A 2454-nucleotide genomic window follows, 5' to 3' on the forward strand; every position below is an offset into this window, starting at 1 on the left:
TCTCAGTAAAAGAGGTAATATAAGAAAATAAAAAGATCAATAACGATTTCATATTATATAAATTATTCAACTTATATTATCGCAAAAAACACAAAAACGACTTTAAAATGATGTGATTGTATCGTAGATAATAACCCTGTATTCATTGCGTTGCTTGGTAAAGTGACAAAGGGATGTTAACGTCTTGTAATAGCGGTTAACGCGTCGAACGTGTCTCATGCAAATGGGAACGTCAATTAAACGTGTCGGCTACCATCTTAATACGTCACCGCATCCCTTGTATTAAGATGACTTCTCCATTCGGAAGCATATTTTGCGGAGAGATGATGATTCCCATCAACGTCAAAAGACATTGTGTCTGAAGCGAATATTGACCATTTTATGAAACGTTCCCAGACAATGCCATCCGCCATCTGGACCGCCATTACGAACGGCTCAAATCAGTAGACGATGAGTACAGCGAAAGTACAAGAATTGTGAAACCACCACTGTATAGCGTGTATTTCGCCAACAAAATCAACAAGAGTACTTCGCTTACGTCCATGAAAATTAGCATAGTCTAATGCAGCAGCTTGTAGCAGAATCCTTTTAATGCCAAACTTTCGAATATTTGCAGTGATTTTAGAAAGCATATGCCTAAACTTTTTTTACTTTTCCCTTGAATAGAATTCAATTTAATATTGACCAATTTAAAACTAAATTTATTTTGAGTATTAAAAATATTGAAAGTGCTTTTAATACCAAAAAAATAATTAATCACTTTCTTCTAGAGAGAATCCAATTTTTGTAAGAGTATTACAATAAATAAAAAAGTCTCTCATGGAATTATTTAATTTAAAAATAAGTAATTAATCACTATCTTTCAGTATTAAATTTCTGCAAGAGAGTATTATAATAAATATATCTTTCTTAGAGTACAATTTCACCCCATTTTGTAATAGCGATTTGATTCTATTGCAATTCAACTCTAACCTGAGGTCTCGTATAGATTTCTCTTTTCAATCGGTCATCGTCAGCCGACTGAAAGCGTTCACGCACGGTACGTGTAGGTGGTACCGAACATATGCAAAACGAAGAGCTGAATTCGGCGCATCCGATGCGTAAATACGTTCGCGCGAGTCGAAGCGATGGGTGGGGCGGGCGCGTTTCCTGCGCCGCTCTTCACGGCCGATCAGAAGATGCCGGCTCGATCGAGGGCCCCATTGTCTCATGGCTCGATAGATATATGAGCTGTAATCCCCTTGCCTCCACCATTCAGTGCCTCGATCTCTCACCCTCTCGCGCGCTCTGTCTCACCTATATCGTCCCGGGTCAGATCCACTCCACCGCGCTCGTAGGTCCCGTAGTCTCCAGGAAGGACCACCCACCCAACCTATACTTAGCGAGGTGTCGGCAAATTGAGCTATAGATGCCAAGGGTAATGCCAATGAGGAGGAAGCGGGGGAAACTGCAGGGGTGGCATCGTCAATACGATTCAGGCTATTAGAGACCTTGAGGGCGAGAACGCCCGTGCTTGCTTGGCCACCACTAATTTCTTACGCCACCTGGTCCATTCTTCTACCGCAAATCTCGCGCTCTCTTTCGCTCTTTCTTCCTCTTTCTCGTTGCCCCTTTCCGTTGGTTCTATCTACGGGAATGGGAAAAGGGAGGATTCGAGGCGTACTTGCAGTCATCGGATGGGAAACGAACGCACCGTTTGGGTGGTCCGTGCCGTGAGATAAGAAACATAATCAAGTTGACGTTGTGTTACGATTACAACACCCCCCTCCGTCAATAAACAAACTTTTATGAAATTATTGCAAATATAAAAGCTGCAGGATATTATGACAGGAGATATTCCGGCGGACACACACGCAAAAAGAGTAACTAATTCACAACGTAATAAAAAATATAGCAGGAGATAAATCTTTATTAGAGAGTTCAATGATACGACTTAACCAACTTCCTGTTTTACAAACGTTAACTATAATTTTACGTATTTTTACGACATCATAAAAAAAAATATATCTTTTAACCGCAGTAGATACCTGGCTGTATACTACGTGCATCTATTCGTGGACACGCCAGTAGAATCGCCGGGGTTTTCCACAGTAGATGCACTTCTCGTTAAGCATGCGGCGTGCACGTTACTTGGGTGCAAAGCAGGTTACCACAGCGCGGAGGGTCAAATAGCCGCGAACTTCGTCACGAGAGAAGATCGTTCGTGACAGCTCAGCTCGGGTATTTGAAACGACGATGAAACCCGGGCTTTGCCACTCTCGTTGGTTTGCGCGTTGGCCGAGGTTGCGTTTTAGCACGCGAGCTTTTGCAACTTTACGACCGACACTATGCACACCCTACCTCCTTCTCACAACTCTCCCTCCTTCCTAACCTCTCTGCCCACCCTACACATAACAGTCTCTCTCTCTCTCTCTCTCTCTCTCTCTCTCTCTCTCTCTCTCTCTCTCTCTCTCT

Source organism: Atta colombica, unplaced genomic scaffold (genome assembly GCF_001594045.1).
Source record: "Atta colombica isolate Treedump-2 unplaced genomic scaffold, Acol1.0 scaffold238, whole genome shotgun sequence".
NCBI classification, from domain to species: domain Eukaryota; kingdom Metazoa; phylum Arthropoda; class Insecta; order Hymenoptera; family Formicidae; genus Atta; species Atta colombica.